We start from the raw sequence: 18,682 nt of genomic DNA, 5'->3' as shown, positions 1-18,682 counted from the left end.
ACTGAAGGTTAAGAGGGCTTGTGCTCCAGCCTCCCCTTGATACTCACTGGCTGTGAGACCTTTACAAAAACCCTCAATTTCCTGGAAGTCAATAAAGTTGAAAACAATGTCTTCAGGGTCCTATTCAGAGAGGCTGATGTGGACATCATGCAAAAAGGCCTGATTTGGGGGCACCTGGGTGGCTCGGTGGGTTAAGGCTCTGCTTTCAGCTCAGGTCATGATCTCAGGATCCTGAGATTGAGCCCCACATCAGGCTTTCTGCTCAGCAGGGAGCCTGCTTCCCCCCGTCCCTCCCCTACCACCGACTTGCCTCTCTGCCTTCTTGTGATCTCTGCCAAATAAATAAATATAATCTTTAAAGAAAAAAAAAGTTCTGATTTGGTAACCATGCTCCAAGAGAGAGAGCCTACAGATCAAGGATTGCTTACCTTTATTCCTCTAATAATCACATAAAATGCCACTGAATGTTTACTTCACAGATACGTGGGCTTATACTGTGGTTAGGATTAGGCTGCTAGACTCGTTGTGCATTATATTACTGAGCCCCGCAAACAAGGCTGGGTGATGGATGCTACGTTGTCCTCATGGTCTAAATGGGGAAACCTGCTCAACGAGATGGGTGACTGGTCCACGACCACATGGCTAGCTGGAAAGTGTAAAAGCCAACAGAGCAGCCAGACTCCAGGATTGGGCCCTTGACCACCTTGTACTCTGGTCCTCTGACTTGCCTGTCAGTCCTTCATGGTTTCCTGTTTCTGGGCTCTTTTCCCAGTTGGGTTCCTTTACTTCTGTCTGTTATGGATACCATGCCAGTTGACCCTAGGCAGGGCCCTCAAAATGAAGAAAGAAACCCGACCCAGTGCCATTTTTTTTTAGTTTAAATTTAAATTTTTAAATTTTTTTAAATTTATTTTTTATTTTTATTTTTTTATAAACATACAATATATTTTTATCCCCAGAGGTACAGGTCTGTGAATCGCCAGGTTTACACACTTCACAGCACTCACCCCAGTACATACCCTCCCCAATGTCCATAACCCCACCCCCCTCTCCCAACCCCCCTCCCCCCAGCAACCCTCAGTTTGTTTTGTGAGACTACAAGTCACTTATGGTTTGTCTCCCTCCCAACCCCATCTTGTTTCATTATTCTCTCCTACCCCCTTAAACCCCCCATGTTGCCTCTCCACTTCCTCATATCAGGGAGATCATATGATAGTTGTCTTTCTCCGATTGACTTACTTCGCTAAGCATGATACCCTCTAGTTCCATCCACGTCGTCGCAAAATGGCAAGATTTCATTTCTTTTGATGGCTGCATAGTATTCCATTGTGTATATATACCACATCTTCTTTATCCATTCATCTGTTGATGGACATCTACATATGTCTTTCATCGTTTGGCTATGTTCTTTCCATAGTTTGGCTATTGTAGACTTCCTGCTATAAACATTCGGGTGCACGTGCCCCTTTGGATCACTCCCAGTGCCATTTTTTGACCTATCGTATTCCCAGCATGTATGTCTCCCTCTGCAGTCCTGGGAAGTTCCAAGTACATGTCTCTTGGAAAATGAGACCCGTGGCACAGACTTCTGGCGCACTGTGGGACTAACAGTTGGTAGAAAAGAGTCCCGTGGTGTGCGGGGAGCCCCTGCCATGTGCCCCCTGAAGCTGGCTGGCGTTCTTGTGCTGCTGCCTCTGTCACCTTGTTTCTCCCCTCCCACAGGAGCAGGTGGCTGGAGACATGGTTTTTCCAGGCTTTCTGAAACCTTCTCAGACTGATTCTGAGCATGTTAGGAGGAGGGAATGAGTGAGTTTTGATGACTGTGTCTTAAGAGGCTGATACCTTGTCTTTGTGCCCAGACTCTGACATTTGCCTAGCTGGGTAGAGGAATGGTTGTGTCATCTGATTGTCACCCCTGCTCAATAATGCTAATGTAGTGGCAATATATCAGGCCAACTCAATGATGTACAAATGCCAGAAAATGGAAGCACTGCTTTGAGGAGGAAAATGACTCCCAGATGATAAGGAGCGTGTTCCTGATGTGCTTGTGGGTCTGGCTGTATGTGTCCCTGGCTCTGGAACCTCTCTGGGAAATCTGGTCTTCCCAAGGCAGTGGTGGAGGGAACCCATGGTGCTGCTCTCCATGGCACGTCCCTGAGAGTCTTGGAGGTTAAAGAAGCTTGCAGAATGAAGAGGTAGAGGGATGGGACAGACACCAGCGGTGTTGGAAAAGACCAGGAAGAGACACTCAGCATGGCCTCTGACCACTTGGGAAGGTCCTGACTGCTCAGATCTGCCAGGCCACTAGCCTGAGACCCTCTAGCTTCCGTGAGTCACCAGGACACTACCAGGCCAGTGTGTTATGCTGACCCTTGGCCTTCCTCACTCCAGCCTCAACAGATCCTCTCCAGACTCTTACTCCTGGCCAGTTCCATTGTCCAGACTTTATCCTAGCACCCCCAACCCTTTGCCCATGCCTCCCTAAAGCCCTCGTTATTCCTCTTTCTGTGGAATCCAGGGGGTTATTCTGTGGCTTACATGCCAGGACACATGCTCCAAAGAGCCCCCTGCTCCCTGTACCTGGGACGTCCCAAGATGAGAACTAGAATGTATCCTCCTCTCCACTGTTGTCGCAGTGGTTGGGCACAGAGCCCTGCTTCAGCCCTGGGCCTGTGAGTGTAGCAGGAGGAAACGAACTTGGAACCGTTCATTGCTACAGGTTCATGGCAGTCCCCGCCATCTTCTAGGCACATCACAGACTCATCTGGAATACTGGCAAGACCTTCTCAGCAACTGCATTTTGTCCTGCCCCAGGACACCATCCCTCCAGATGGGACAAGCGAGTCCTTCCTCTTTTTTGCTCTATTGGAGCGAGCTCCATGGGAGCTTCTCAGGCACACCTTTGGGTACTCCCGTGCACAAGATTGAGAAGAATCCACCTTTACTTGCTCAGATCCAAGAGCCACACTCCAAATAAGAAGTCAGGCCCCTTTCCAGAAGTGTCCCAATATTTTGCGTGCTGCTGTGTGTCTCCTACCCTTTAAGGCCTCATCGGGTTTCAGGCCCTTTCCTTTTAAACATTCTTTTTTAAAGATTATTTTAGAGAGAGAGAGCAGAGAGGAGAGGCAGAGAGAGAAACTCAGGCAGACTCCACACTGAGCGTGGAGTCCAATGTGGGGCTCTGTGCAGGCCTCGATCCCACAACCCTGAGATCAGACCAGAGCCTAAACCAAAAGTCAGATGCTTAACAGACTGTGCCACGCAGGTGCCCCTCTTTTAAAGATTTTATTTTTAAATAATCTTTATACCCAGTGGGGGGCTCGAACTCACAACCCTGCGGTCAAGATTCACATGCTGTACCGACTGAGCCAGCCAGGTGCCCATTTAGGAAACAACCTACTCAAGTCCTTTGTGTTAATGGAGCCATCCTTGCCAGGAGCCCTCAAGAAGCCATCTGCCTCATCTAAGTAGTCTTGGCAACCTGCCATGTTCAGCTATCTTGGTTGGAAGATTCCAATAAAGCCTTGCAATTCACCAGCAAGTGCTTATTCTTTGGGCTGAGGCCTGGGCTCTCTGGAGGGTGGGGTGGGGGGCTACTGCATGGAGCACACCTGTGTCTTCTGATGGGGGCCGGATGTGAATGCCCTCAGGATATTCTTCCTTAGCTGAACTTGGTACAGGGCGTGGAAGATGGAGAAGAAGACACTAACACAGTCAGAGTGTCTGAGCACTTCTGTGGACCAGGACCCACAGGTCACATGCATTACCTACCGGATTTCAGCCTCCCGACGACCTTGCGAAATGGTTGATGACTATGAGTGTTGAGTGATCCTCATAGTCTTTTTTTTTTTAAGATTTTATTTATTTATTTGACAGAGAGACAGATCACAAGTAGGCAGAGAGGCAGGCAGAGAGACAGAGAGAGGGAAGCAGGTTCCCCGCTGAGCAGAGAGCCTGATGCGGGACTCAATCTGAGCACCCTGGGATCATGACCTGAGCTGAAGGCAGAGGTTTTAACCCACTGAGCCACCCAGGGGCCCCGTGATCCTCATAGTCTTACAAGTAAAGAAATGGAGGCCTCAGAAGCTGCTGGAAAGCCTGGGTTTGCAAACTCACTCATGCCTGTGCCCCTATTCTAGCTCCCTGGGCCTCTGATTTACATCTAAAGAATGGGAGCAACACCTCCATTTCCGTGGCCGTGGTGAGTGCACAGTAAAATAATTGGTATGAAGGGGCCCCAGGCAACTTATGGAGGAGAAGAACAAAGGTATGGTTCTTGATTACAGTACAAGGGCTGAGCCTGGCCAGGACCAAGAAATTGCCTCTTGTGCCTCAATTTATTCTCATCCCAACTGTGCAATGATGGGCCAAGCTGTCTCCACCTACTGTCACTACAAGGTGGGTCTTACATACAGAGCTGGGTTCCTGGGTGCTTTAGAACTCCTCCTGTGCCTCTGCTCCATAGCCATGATTCTGGAACTCTTTCATGCCTAACCCCCACACTCTCTTGTAAGAGAGTGTCAGTAACAGCCCACTGAGAGCTACCTGAGAAAAGACCCTGCTAGGCATTCACCCCAGGGACCCTCTCAGGATGAGTGTTTCCTTATGGCAACACTGTAATCACACAACAGTGTGATCCTTATGGCAAGGAGCCTACGGAATGTTTCCTGAGCTGAACACGTTGACAGTCACTCATCTCCTTGTGATGTGAGCTTGGTAGGTGGCAAGGGAAGGCTACTTTGCTCAGGATGAGATAGGACTCTGGGGCTGCCCTCACCCCTCAACCCCACTCTACGTCATGGGTAGAGGCTACTTCTAAAATGGGGCATGAGTCCCTGCTTCTGTGGAAGGAGGGGGACACAGGGAGGTTGTGGGCAGAGAATCTGCACTCCAAGTGCATGGGAACGGGAGATGTGCCACTACTCTCCCCTCTCCAGGGCTACTGAAAACGTACTAGCCATCCAGATGAAATGGATGGGCACAAGGTCTTGGATAAGTACTCTGACCTACAGATGAGTGTACGGGTATAATGGGTGCCCTATCCAAAGCTGAGGAAGAGATGAGACCATTAGTTTGTCCTCACAACATATGTAATATACTTGCGGTCGCTCGACTTCCACAGAGCTCTCTGAGGACTGCTGGGCACCAGTGGAAACTCTCAGTGTCATCCATGTACTCCCTTCCCTCTCACTTCCTTCCTCCAAGCTATACAATCTTTATCTAATCTATTGTTGGAGGAAATATCATGATAGGATACCCTACAGCTTTGATATCCAAATTTAGGATTTGGAGGTAAAAGCCAGATTTATCTTTTCATATTTACCTCTGACCTATCATTTCCTCCATAATCATGGGAGCCCCTACCTTATTTTCACCTAGGCTTACCTGAGTTAAGTGGACAGTCTCCCCCACCACGTCCCAGCAGACATACTGCCTCCTCAAACACTTGTATCTCTCTTTACCATTTGGTAGCTTTCTCTACCACGTGGAAGCTTGGTGGGTCATGGTCAAGCTCATTCGGAAAGGGGGGAGGGTAGTTAATATACACAGAGAAACCTTTAAAAAATACACAACCTCCTTTATCTCTAGTGGGTCAGTTCTGAGGTAAGTTCCACACGGTTTCTGAGATGGGTCCCACTAGCTTCGGGACCTAGTTGCTCATAGCCATGGCTTTTCTCCCTCCCAGGTTCTCACTTGTTCACCCCGAAATCACATCCCAAATGAACATCTGTCTTGACAACTTTGTCTCAGAGTCTGCTTTAGCAAGAACTCAACTTATATAGTGAACTTGCCTAAGTTAGAAGGAAAGACTACCAAACAGAAGGCCAGAGAAGAGAGGAAGGTGAAGGGTAGGGACAGGGCAAGGTTGTTGATCCTTCAGAGGGAAACTTGGTTGGGTAGAGAGGGTTTCTAGGGACATCTAGGTTTATCTAGAGGTATTTATAGGTCTCTAGGTTTATCGAGGGACCATGCTTTGTAGATTCCCAAACTGTCCTGCCAACATGTTCTTATGGTACCCTTCTAACCTCAGCCCATGGGAATCCTTGGGATTCCAGACAGAAGGATGCATTAGCCACTTGCTCAGGCCTGGGATCCAAGCAGAAAGAGAAATATGGAGCAAACTCTGGGTGCCCCCCATTACAGCGGCAACAGGATTGAGATATGTCCCCCACAAAAGAAGAATCCTAGATCCAGGACACAGCTGTATACAGTACTCACGCCAATTCTTGTGAGGAAGATTGGCGATTGCAAATGTAGCTCGTGGAGATGCTGTTTTATTAGCTGGAGGATTCCCTTCGATGTCTTTTTCTTCAAAGTATTAAAGAAGGATAAACTTATTCAATGGAATTCTTCTCAAGGTCACTTGAAGGGTGTCCAGAAATCCCCCATCCTTACTCAGAACACTTCCCCAATCACTCCCTGATGCACAAGAAAGCAAACCTTTATGCTCTTACTTTGGGTCTTACCCATCAGTTTTCCGTGATTGTGCCAACATTCAGGTATGGGAGACACTTGAGGTTTCTCAGTCATTTCATTGTAGTAAAATAGTCACAACATACAATTTGCTGTGTGCTGAGAAAGTCAGCTCTGTCTTCTGCCCTTGAGAGGAGTGATTTTATGAAGAGGAGGTCCTGCCATCCAGTGTCCCTCGTTCACCCAAACATGGCTCGTCTGCTTACGTCCTGCTGCTGCGTCTCAGTCACTTTTCCTCCGGGGCGGCTGTCTGTCCTGACTCTGCCCCTTGTGGGCTTATGCTCGCTCTCTGTGACATTGGAGGGACCCAGGCAGGCCAGCTCTGAAAAGGCGTGTCTGCAGGGGGAGCTCGTGAGCCAGGCCGAGGTGTCAGCAAAACTTGGGCTGGGTGGCGAATCCTCTGCTGGGTTCCCTGAAGCCCTGCGATGGGTGGAGGGGTCATGAGGCAGGGTGTGGGACGCTGTCAGCACTGTCAGCTCTGACCAGCCAGCCGCGTGCTCACGGGCCAGTCACCCGCCTCTCAGAGGCTGTTTCTCCTGCATCTGTACAAGGGAAAGGACATTGGATCCATCCCTGAAGTTATTGTAAGGATTGAATAAGACCGTGCACACTTAGCAGCCTAATCCTAACAACAGTGTAAGGCCAGTAGCATAAAAAGCAAATGCTAGTGGATTTTAAGTAATTATTTAGAGAATAAAGGAAAACGTTTCCAGCCTGTAGATCTTCTGTCCCCTTCACCGCGTCTTCCAGATCAGGCCTCTGGAGGATGGCCCATGTTAGCTGCATGCATATGATCTTGAAGACAGTCTGATCTTGACTTTGTGGATTTTTTTCAGGAAACTCGGTGCTTAACTCACAGCGGTTAAGGGCCAAGGGAAGGCCAGAGCATTTGTCCTGACCCTCTGGTCAGGATCTGGGGGCTACAGCCCTGCCCTGATTTCATCATAATCTCTGGCCTTGACATGCTCAGTGGTCTCCCTTGAGCAAGCCTCCTGAATCTGTTTCAGGAGCTCGAGCTCTGATTTGTCTCCTATACACTGGTCCTTAAGTTCAGCTGTCTGTTGACTAAGGACTCACACCTGGTTACTTGACAGCACCTCAAACGAAACCTGAATTTATCAAGGTCTCCTTGGATCCTGTCTTTGTCCACAGGGCATCCACGATGTCCCCAAGCCCAGGTGCCAACTTGTGCAGGCCCAGGCCTCAGGGTAGCCTGGGCTACTGGACTAGTGAGCAGGAAGCGTGAGTGTGGATGTTTTAGGGTCGGGCGATCAGCTTCACCTCGCTTCAGAGAGACCACTGAGGGGGGGAAGTGGGGAGAGACAAGTACCCTTGCATCTTGGGGAGGACGAGAAGTGCATCCTTCAGTCACGCAGTCATGGCCCAACTACTGCGGATCCTTGCTGCGACACAGAAACGCTGCTCGCTTCATCAAGTGGCCTCGTTCTTCTCCTAGAGCTCATCATTATCTTCTTCGGCGATCAAGGTTACCAGAACCCAAGAAGCCCAAAGCTGGAAAGCATCTAGGCTAAGGTCAGCATGCCTGTGAGAGAATACAACAGCCTGCAAAGTGTAAAATTATCAACGATGGTGTATCCTCAACCAGATGTTCTAACACCCTCTAGGAAAGATGTCCTCGTCATGACCCCTTGGCTGGCTCCATTCATCTGGGAGGGGACTTTCAACACGGACATCGTGAATGAGCAGTTCCAGCTCCGGACCACGACCGTCCGATCGACTGTATTTTCTGAGAGGTCCTACACGATCTTCCTGAAGCGGTTCTCGCAGTCGCCGAGACGTACTTCCTGGCGGGACACAGGGTGAACTACTGTATCTTCACTGACAAGCCAGAGTATGTTCCTCATCTCAGCCGACAGAAAGGGAGGCAGATCATCATCCTCGAGACCCCGAGCTGTGCCCGTTGGCAGGACGTCTCCACGCACCGCACGGAGACCATCAGCAATTTCTCCCAGCGGCGCTTCCGGCGGGAGGTGGCTTACCTCGTGTGCGCGGATGTGGACGTGAGCTTCAGCGACCACATGGGCGTGGAGATCCTCGCCTCCCTGTTCGGGACTCTCCATCTCGCCTACCTTGGGCTCAATCAGACTGACTTCCCCTATGAATGCCGGCCTCAGTCACATGCCCATATTCCTGAAGATGAGGGGACTTTTATTCCATAGGGGTCTTATTTGGGGGGGGGGGGGGTCAGTGTCAGAAGTTTACAGGCTCACCAGGGCCTGCCACGAAGCCATGACGGTGGACCAAGCCAACCACATCGAGGCCGTGTGGCATGATGAGAGCCGTCTGAACAAATACCTCCTTTCCCACAAGCCCTCCAAGGTCCTCTCCCCCTAGTACGGGTGGCAGAATCCTCGAATGGGTTATTCGAAAGCCCGACAATTCATCTTCTCCAAATTCATAAAGTGGAAAAGACTTAAAGCCTTGAAGACGAATTACAGTCTGAGAGCGTGGTGAGCAAAACTTCCAGGAAGGGCTCAGAGACAAGCGAGGCTCAGCTCCCTGAGTCTTCCCCCTAAAACCAGTTTTAGCATGAAGGGCAGACTCTGCTGCCCTTTTCCTGCCTGCCTGAGGCCTAGAAGCACCGCTCTGAACTTAGGCCTAACGCCATCCCCTCCCCTGTCCTCCTGAGACCACCAAACATTTAAGCTGGGCTGATTCTTGGATTCAGGTACAAAGTCCCAGAGTGGCCGCCACCCTTAGCTTCTCACTGTGGGCTCCCACCGCCCTTTCAGATTGACCAGGGGGTGGTCCCAGCCTGTCCTGACAAAGGATCAGAGATGAGACCTTTCCCAGCTGTGCCAGGCAACAGGGGACGAGGGGTGCAGACCCAGGAGCCTGCAAGCATGCCAAGTGAGGGGCAGGACAGGGGTGACCCAGGCCCGATGGGGGGAACACTGGAGGGCACCCGAGGCGGGGGCGGGGGGGTGGGGGTGTGTGGGGGGGGTGCTGGCTGCAGAAGCTTTGGGGAGGAGCCGACTGTGTGCGAGGAATCCCTGGACTCAGTAGAAAAGTCAGCGAGGTGTCCTAGCGCCAGAGCCCTCGGTGGCCCGCGCACCCTTCCCCAAGGCTCTGAAGGGCCACCGGCCAGGGGAACAGAGAACCCGCGCGCAAAGGGCTGGCTGGAGGGAAAGGCAGCGGAGGGCAACGGGCGAGGACAACGGTCCCGGTCCGCGGGACTCGCGCGTCTGGAGCCTCGCGCACTGGGCTGCAGTTGGTGGCACCCTGTGAAGCGCGCGCTCCGTGGGGACTGTCCGGGATAGCGGGGATGGCTCCCGGGAAGCGGGCCGGCCTCCTGGGCGTCTGGCTCCGGACAGCCGCCTGGCGTCTGGGCCCTGGGTTTTCCGTTCTCTCCCTCGGGTCCCGGAGGGCAGTACCGGTCGCCTGGAGTACCGGGCCGCGACCGTCTGAGCTAGGAGCTGACTCAGCGGCAGTGCCGGATACAGCCTGACGCCGGGCAAGGTGGGGGACGCAGTCCCGGGGACTGGGGGACCCAGGGCTCCAGGGAGGCGGAGGCAGGGGCAGTGCCCGGGGTGCTTGGCGGGTGCTGGGGGCGGGGCGGTGAGGGACCCCGGACAGAGCAGCATCGGGCGCGGGCGCGAGGGCCGCCAGCCGCGTCCTTCCAACCGCCACGGAAGACAGCGGTTATGCCAGGCCCCCGCCGCCGCCGCCCGCGGGGAGCACAGGGCCTGGGGCACCGACGTCTGAGAGCCTCTCTGGGGCCTCCCCATTGGCGGCCACCCTGGGAAGGCCCGAGCCTGCAGTAGGAGCGGCGCCCCTGGGCTGGCTTCCCAGGCAGCGCCCCGGGGCTCTGACGCGCCCCGAGGCTGCGCCCCACATCACCCTTTCCTGGAGGCCAGAGCCTCTTCTCTTAGCTTTACAGGTTTGGCCAAACCATATGGGAGGCCTAGAACTTTCCTCAGCTCACAGAGGCAGTAGTGGCCCTGCCAGGGCTTGACCCAAGCTGTCTGATTCTACAGATCAGCCCACCCACCAGACCCTGGTGACTCCCCATCACTTACACACCAGGTGGTCCTTTTTTTTTTTTTTTTTTTTAAGACCTTAAGGTACTTAGCTAGGGGCACAACTCCTAAGTGGCCCTTGACCAACGGGGCCTCAGGCTATGTGAGGATGTGGGCAGGGACCACAGCTGTCAACACATCTCCATGGCAGAGCTCTCTTGTGATTGCGTCTTGCCGCAAACCACAGGGCTGGCTGGGAGCTGTCTTCCCCCAGGGCCGGGATGGGGGAGGCCCATCAGGCGGGCACAGGATCCCCTCTCCTGAAAACTCTTATGCCCCAAGGACATCAACATTTCACAGAATAACCCCATAGATGAGGTTTCAGAGTCCTAGTCAAATGGACAATTGACCAGTATTAACTTCTCTAGGCCACAAACACGGTATGCATCTCCATATATGAGGTCTTTCTAAATTTCTCTAGGCAATATATTGCACTAGCGGCCAACACTGAGGCCTCTGGGTCAGATTCAACCCATAGCCTGTTTTTGTAAGATGAGAGAGTGAAGAACCATGCCTTGAATTTCTCATTCTTTTCCCTCTGCAGAGAGTAACAGCGGTCAGCATAGCACTGTCAGGCATTTCTTGTCTTGGGAAGACTTGGCAGCCGACTACACAGCTGTCTGTGAATGATCTCCCAGGTCCAAGGTCAGGAGACACACACCAGGTGGATGCAGGATCTAGCCTGGCTTAAGATCTTTACCCAAGGGCACCCACATCCCTTATAATAAATAATTCCATGGCCCATCGTTCAGGATCCTGACTGAAATGGACAACGGAGCAGTGTGACCTTTTCCCGTGCACAAGTAGGATATATGGATCTGTACATATATTGTATGTATACATTACACGCGTGCTGGTGTTTGGTAGCACACAGACAAAGCAGTTGCCTTTTGTATGTCGACCGTGACACGGGAAACTGGCTCACTTCATTTCTTCCTTCCTGTAGTTTCTTTGTAAACGTGTAGATTGGGTTTTCTACATGCACAATCACGTTCTATATGAGAAAGGCACTTTTGCTTCTTTTTAAACGTGTACGTCTATGAGTAGTTCCCTTACCTTTGACATAAGCTCCAAAATCCAGGAAAATATTGAGCGGAGACAAGTGGAGACAAAGGTCATCCTTTCCCAGTTTCTGATCAGAGGTAAACACATTCATTGTGCCGTTAATTGGAGTTTTTTGGTAGATGGGCTTTATCACACAACTGAAACTCTCCCAATCCTACCTTGCTGAGTCCTTTACTCTGAAAGGCGAGTCAATTTTGTCAATTGCTTTTCCCACAACCATTGAGAGGATCCTATGACTTCCCCCCCCTTGGTCTCTTAATCTGGTGACCATACATTAATGCATTATTAATCGCTCAGAGCAACCTTACATTCTTGAGAAAAAGCCCACTTAATCATGCTAGATCATGCTTGTATATTTGGGAGGATTTGACTTCTGAGAAGGTTATCAAAGATTTCTAGGGCCATCAGAGGCATTCTCCTGTCCTTTTGTTTCTGGTGAGTTTGGGGCTGAGGGTAACTAACCCTGGGTTCCTAGAGTGGGTTAGCAAGAGTTGCGACCTTGTCTATTTTCTGAAAGAATTTGTGTAGCACTGTTAATAATGTCATTAGAGGTTTTCTAGAGTTCATCAGGGAAAAACACAAAACATTTGGAGGCAGAAATGTCATCCTTGAGAGGGGTTTGTGGTCCCTTGTTACCATTTTCCTGTCTTCCAGTTGGGTTGTCATAACTCCTCTGATGTTCATAAAATTTGAATTCTCTTTTTATTTCTCCTTCAGTCACAGTAGGGGTTTGTGAGTTTTATCAATCTTTTAAAAATTCCTCTCTTGGGTGCCTGGGTGACTCAGTGAGTTAAAGCCTCTGCCTCAGGTGATGATCCCAGGGTCCTGGGATCGAGCCCCGAATGGGGCTCTCTGCTCAGCAGGGAGCCTGCTTCCCTCTCTCTCTGCCTGCCTCTCTGCCTACTTGTGATCTCTGTCTGTCAAATAAATAAATAAATAAAATCTTTAAAAAAAAATTCCTCTCTCAGCTTAGTTTTCAGTGCTGTGTAATTTCAGTTTCTTATTTTGGATCTTATTTAAACCAATGGCTCTTGTCTAAGGATGGAAACTTGAATCATTATTTTTAATTCTTTCTTATTTTTTCATCTAGACACATGAAACTACAAAGTTTCCTGACACACTTTGCCTTAGCTGTATATCACACATTTTTACTTTCTTGTTTTAATTATCATTTACTTTATTGTCCCATTTTTTTTCTTATTTGCCTTTGACTCATTGGTTCTGAAAGAGCATGTTTTGCTTTATGTCTGGGTATTTGAGGATGCTCTACTCATCTTATTATTGATGCTACTTTACTCCTATTGTGGTCAGAGAGAATATTCTTCGTGGTGGACAGTGGGTCGTGACTGCTCTTCCTTCCCTGCCTTTTCACGTGGTATTTCCCTGACCTGAAAGTAGTCCTTCTCTACCAGCCCACTTGATTCTTCTCGAATGTAAAGTTCCATCCCTCCCACCCTTGGTTTTATGTCCTTCCTACCAGCTTCGAAATCCCCACCAGTCTCCCCTCCTCGTAATATTTGGTTTATTTCGTCAGACTCTCTCGATATCGTAAATTCATGGGCAGCAAGAAGACTCCTTTAAACTCTGCGTCACGAGGGTGGTGCCACAGTGTCAAGCATAGGGTCAGCCCCAAATAAATGTTCGATGAAAGAACAGGTAAGAAGCTGAGGGAAAGGCCGGCCTTTTGCTGTCCCCAGCTTCAGGTGGTTTTATGGACTGCAAAATGAGTTAGAAAAGATTCTATTTTCAGCAGTAAAGTCTAGTGGAGACACGGCCTGACTCCAAGGCCAGCCAAGCTTGAGTGACGTTCTAACTCTTGCATTTGACATATCAGAGGGTTCGACAGGAGGAAGACTTGCTTTCAAAATAGAACCTACCCAGCTGTTGACTGCATTAATGTACTTAATCTTACCATATTAAGAGACTAAGGGGGAAAGCCATATGATCCTCTCTTGGTTGCGGGAAAAGCATTGACAAAATTGACTCCCCTTTCAGAGGAAAATGCTCAGTCAGATGCTTTAAGGCAGCACGAGAACAATATCTATATATTGATCCTTGACTGAAATTTTTCAAAAATTATAAAACAGACTTGAGTTTTCCTTTTCCCCACCAGCCAGTCCTCCCTGGGTGGCGTGTGAATGTGTGTGGATGCTTGGCGTAGTCCCAGTGAACGAGGACACGGAGCTACTTTCCACAGACTACAGTGGTACAGCGCGGTTGGCTGTACACGGCAAGGTTGGTGTGTCCTCCACGGAAGCCGGGCAGCCGGGAGAAACGCAGAAGGAAGAGGCGAGGGAGAGCCATGCCCTGTGTCCGCCCCCGCACCTCGCTTCCTCCCCGGGCTGCTGCCCCGACACAGCAGACTGCAGGAGTTCAGCTCCTGCTGCCTTAGCGGCACTGCCTCCCCAGCCTACTTCCTGGGCCACCGAAGCTTTGCACAGTGACGTTGGGCTCAACACACTGCCGCTTGTACAGGTCAATTCTGCTTCCCTCATCGAGCTGAAGAAGCCAAACACATGAGCAGAGCCCCCAATTAACAAGAACAACGTATGTCCGTGTATGTTCTGTCTGGGAACGGAAGGTCAGGGCCCACAGAAGCCAACAGTGGGGAGGCCCGGGGCAGCTGCAGGCAGCAGTGGGTGTCCTGCCAGTTCTAAGACTAGAGGAAAACCGGCCTAGAGCTCGAGTCTTCCAGGCCAAGAGTGGAAAGCAGACCTGTTGCACGCTTGGTATTTACGGATCTCTCCCTTCTCTCCACAGTGCACCCTTCTCTCCACAGTGCACCAAGCCAGTGTGACCTCCGACCAGTGCCATCGGACCCACAGGCACGGAAACATGCACAAACACCCCGAGCTGTTGGGCCTCCGGCTTGCTCTAGGAAAACGGAAAAACAGCTTAAGTTTGTTTGATGGTACTAGATGCACCTGAGCCTGTGTCCGGGAGAGCAAACCCGGAGTGAGGGCCCGTGGCTGCCGCCATGTGCAGAGAGGCTTTTGCTTCCTAGTTGCCGAGATCCTGGTTCTTGCAGGAGAAGATGACCCGCGGGTTGGTGGTCCCACCCTCGTGTCCACAAGGAGTCCCCGGACAGATGACAAGGCTGCCCAAGGCGAGGCTCTCCGTTGCTGGACCCGCTGAAGAGGCACCTGTGATCTGGTCGACGGGGAGGCGAACGAGGCCCCGAAGCTCAGTATTTTCTCAGTCGTGCGGGCTCCTACAAGTCAAGGGGGACATCCCGGCCGGGAAGGCCCAGTGGACTGAATGAAGGCCAGGCCCCAGGTGTCTTCCTAAAAGTGACGTTGTCCCATCTGACTGCAGCCACGTGCTCTGGCCATGAGCCTCCCCAGCTGCTGCGAATGCTGGCGGAATGGGAAGTGCGCCCAAACACAGCTCCCGTGCTGTCGCTCCCACGGCGCTTCCCGTCCCCTGTCTGCACGGACGCCAGGTGCCCAGAATGTGTTCAGGGACAGTCCTTTTCTCCAGCCACACCCATGGTGCCAGCCCCTCTGACGGCAACAGAGGTGCCCTGGCCCGGTGGTCCTGTCGTGTCTGTTGTCAGCGATGGTTTCTCTGCTGCCGGACCAGTGTGCTTGGCCTGGGGATTCCGACTGGTGTGACTTTGGGCAGGAAGGACTGTGTCTCCCAGGGGAGGTTCTCTGTCTCCAGGTGGAATGGAGGCTCTGCAGGCTGGCAGGACTCGGGTTCAGGTCTCAGCCTCCCCCGCCCGGCATGAGCTTAGGTCCGGAGCGTCCCCCTCGGCCCTGCACTAAGTCAGAGTGCTTCAGTCCTGGAGCTGGGGCCTGGGGGGACACCCTGGCCCTAGAACAGTCTTTAGCCAAAGGACCCGCAGATGCCTTGAAAGGAAATGGTCCGGAGTCATGTTAGCAAAGCTGAGCCTTGCTGAGTGCCGGGCATCCCGATGATGGCCCCACTTCAGCAGATGAAGCCGGCTGGCGAGATGCCAAAGGTGGGACGTGGCAGCGTCCCATGTGCCGAAACTGACCGAGCTCTGCTCCCACTGGGTGCCTGGGTTTCCGCAGAGGTTCAGACTGCCGCTTGTGCTGCGAGGCCAGGTTTCCCAAAGGGTGAGAGGTAGCAAAGCAGCCGGGTGCGGGGGGCTGTCAGGAGGAGCGTCAGGAGGGGCCTGGTAGCCATATCAATTTCATCAGAGTCAAAGGCAGGCCTGGATGCCCAGTTGGCTGCTGTTCTGCCGCTGGAAAGCAGGCTACTGCAACAGCAGGGATGGACTGGCTAGTCAAGTCGGGGGCACTGGGGAGGGTGACTCTGCTCCTGCCCATCAGGGACCATCATGGACGGAAGTGTGGCTCCCGGGCTCAGGCAGAGGTTGAGAGTTGGGGTCGGGCTCCTGATTATACGGCAGGTGGACTGGTGGAGACTGGACAGGTTCCGCCCTGGCGGGTCCCGGTTAATGAGGAGGTAACAACAGTGGATCCTTAGGGAAAGCAGAAGTCAAAAGCCTGGGAATGGGGAGCTGAGCCCATGTGGTGACACCAAGTTCCAGAACCCGTGGGGAGGTCACCTGTACGGAGGTGCTGACTGCCCCGAGGGAAGAGATGGGGAAGGCAGGGATGGTTGGGCCAGTGAAAACTGAGGCACTGGTGGAAGTGGAGGAGGGACAGGAATCTGTATGAACGGGTGGATGACCCCGGCTTGGGAAAAGGAGCTGGGTCAGGAAGGGAAGCTTGCTTTAGACTGCCCATGAAGAGCTGTGTTTGCCCTCTGACCCCAGGAACTCGGTATGTTGTTTGGATGTGCCCGACTGCCTACTCCTCCACGGAAAACTGCGCTGTGGAGCCTGATGCTTGTGACTCATCACTGGAATGTGTGACAGGAAAGGACTGTCCAGTAAAGAGGCGGAAGCAAGGGCACCAGAGGGCAAAGCGTGGGGCTCTTGGCCCTTCTCCAGTCCCTTTGGGATTTCTGCCCCTGGTTGTAGGGCTTGGGGACTGGCCTTCCTCCTCCTCCCCACCCCGCCCCCACCCTCCACCCCCCCCCCCCCACATGTGGCCACACTCAGGACTGCTGATGCTTGTTGCCAGCAGCTGGGGGACCGCTGGGGCTCTGGGTCTGCGGTCTCCTCTGCACCTGGCCTGGGGCTGTAGGTGACGCACTCTGTGCCTCTTAGGTCCACTAGCCATTGCTCCCAGGATCAGAGGAAGCAGAGCCTGCTCAGAGCGAGGCCCCGGAGCACCCCACATCTGGATGGTCTGGGGGCCTGGCTCACTCCAGGTCAGTGGGCGAGAAACGCCACCAGACCAGTTGAGGTTGGGCTCTTTCTGATGGGGACAGGTGCACCCAGAATCTGGGGATGGCTTCACTGGATGTGAGCCAAGGGGTACAAGGAGTGACCCAGCAACACAGGGAGTGATTTTTCCTGGCCTCTTCCCTTCAGGCGGCCACCACGGGCAACACCCATTTCCCCTCACATCCTGCCTTTCCTCCGTGATGGTGGGTCTGGTTTCTGGAACATCTGCTTACAAGGGAGCTGTCTGTGGTCTGTTCTAGTCCTGGAGCAAGAGAAGGACAGCCTTGTTGCAGTCCTGGAAAAGTGTGAGTCCCAGGCTTCGCCACCTGGGCTCCACTGTTTTCTGCCGTGGGGGCCATTGGGGTGCCCTAGCCTGCCCGGGTGCTGTACCCACCACATCCCTCCAGGCAGCTGGTTCTCTTCACTTCCTTTTACACATTTGACAAGTGACAAACAGCACGAACCCTCGGGGTCTCCAGGAGGTCCCACGTGGGAGTGAAGGCGGGGGCTAAAGCTGGTATGTCTGATTCCAGAGCTCATGCATGCACCCCCCGACTGGAGCCCCCTCATCATGCAGGCATCATGGATGACCATTTCTCCAGTCCCGATGCCCAGCTCCCCGGCTCCCTGTGAGGATCCCCCGCCGCCCACTAGGTCTGAGTTGGTTGCTCTCCTAAGGCCCACACAGGCCACCCTGGGCTCCAGGCTGCTCAGAAGGTGGAGGACAAAGGCAGTAGTCACCCCACATCATCCCGTGATGCATGTGTTGTAACCTGTGGCCAGCCACACAGCTGGTCGTGGGAACTCTTCTCCCAGACGCAAGGACACGAGAGGCGCGGCCGCTGGGGGCAGAATCTGCTCAGCTCTCACGGCCTCAGGTCCCAAGGCACAACCTCTCCTGGTCATTTAACCCTGCTTTGCCTTTGGGAGAAGGAAATTCCCTCCAATTCCTACTTTACCAGAGACCTTTTGGAAAGCTATGGTCAACTTCATCAATTACTTCCCCTACAGCTTTGAGAATGCAGATGGCTTTTCTCCTTCAGTCTCTTACTATGGTAAATTGCACTGACTGCTTTTACATAGGAAACCAACCTTGTAGTTTCTGCTGCAAATTCCACTTGGTCATTCTAGAGGATCTTTTTAAATTTGGTTAGGATTGATTTTCTAGTATGTTCAAGATTGCCATATCTGTGTTTGTGAGGTATAGTAATCCGTACATTTATTATTATATTTTGGTAAGAAGGTCGTGTTAACGTCATAGAATGGATTCGGAGAATGTGCCTCTATTTTCTGAGACTTTGTATAACACTGGTGAAATATCTGCTATGTGTGATGAAATTCACCAGGAGAAATCTTTGAACCTGCAATTTTCTTCCTAAAAAGGTGTTTATGATCACCTTATCCTTTGAATGTCTTCTAATCTGTAGCAGTGTCCCCCCTTTTCCCGGATATTGATAATTTGAAATTTCACTTTTTATTTTGTGATTAGTCTTAGTAGACACTTATCAATTGTATCAGTCTTCTACAAATCTAACTTTTGCTTTGTTAATTTTCTGTGCTATTTTCATTTCCATACCTGTATTTGTTATCTATTTCTATTTTGTAATTAATGTGCTTTCACTTCTCTGTTTTTAGGATGGAAACTTAAATTCCTGTTTTTAGATCTTTCTTATTTTTTAATATAAACACTTAAAGATGCAACATTCTTTTACGCACTGCTTTAGCCACATTCTATAAATTTTTATTTATAACCACTGGGTGGCTCAGTCTGTTAAGCATCTGCCTTCAGCTCAGGTCATGATCCTGGGGTCCTGGGATCAAGACCAGAGTCAGATTTGGA

At 51.6% G+C, this 18,682-nt stretch overlaps 1 long non-coding RNA gene and 1 pseudogene across 2 annotated transcripts; both read left to right on the top strand.

Moving 5' to 3' along the window:
* Positions 1 to 7,816: 7,816 nt before the first annotated feature.
* On the top strand, positions 7,817 to 8,829 carry LOC125088485 (histo-blood group ABO system transferase-like; annotated as a pseudogene).
* Positions 8,830 to 9,752: 923 nt separating this feature from the next.
* Positions 9,753 to 14,462, top strand: LOC125088493 (uncharacterized). Of its 2 annotated transcripts, none has more exons than XR_007123728.1 (3): positions 9,753 to 9,954; positions 11,059 to 11,178; positions 14,340 to 14,462. It is a non-coding gene; the product is annotated as an uncharacterized LOC125088493 (long non-coding RNA). The 2 variants fall into 2 exon arrangements; XR_007123727.1 differs by lacking the exon at positions 11,059 to 11,178 and adding an exon at positions 10,376 to 10,521.
* Positions 14,463 to 18,682: the final 4,220 nt, after the last annotated feature.

The sequence above is a fragment of the Lutra lutra genome, chromosome 17 (genome assembly GCF_902655055.1).
Source record: "Lutra lutra chromosome 17, mLutLut1.2, whole genome shotgun sequence".
NCBI lineage: Eukaryota > Metazoa > Chordata > Mammalia > Carnivora > Mustelidae > Lutra > Lutra lutra.
Note: the sequence above shows the minus strand (reverse complement) of the source record. Positions and strands in the feature narration are given on the sequence as shown.